This window comes from Brassica oleracea, chromosome C6 (assembly GCF_000695525.1).
Source record: "Brassica oleracea var. oleracea cultivar TO1000 chromosome C6, BOL, whole genome shotgun sequence".
Lineage (NCBI taxonomy): Eukaryota > Viridiplantae > Streptophyta > Magnoliopsida > Brassicales > Brassicaceae > Brassica > Brassica oleracea.
The window spans coordinates 2,415,004-2,415,409 of NC_027753.1; positions in this window are offsets into that span (position 1 = coordinate 2,415,004).

Sequence of the window (406 nt, forward strand, 5' to 3'; positions counted from 1 at the left end):
AATATATATATATATATATATACTAATGATTTAAAGCAACAAGATTGGCTGATCAATTTAGTTGTCCAGTTGAAATCTTTCAAAAGTATGTGAAAGACTAAAGTCAAAGTAAATATGGATTTAGAATAGTAGTTATATTTTACTAACCAAAATACCGAAAAAAACCGAACCGAATCGAAACCAACCCGATATCTGGATTGAACACCCCTAATCTAAATGAAGCCAAACTATTGTTTTATTCTCCAAAATATAATAAAAATAATAACTTAATTCCTTATCCTAGTAATATAGATATTTATTAAAACATTGTTGTTGTACTTTTAAAGTTAACTAAAAAAGACGAAACTGAGTTGTAAAATCATCTTAGTAGATAATAGTATAGTTTTTTTTGTTCTTTTGGACAACA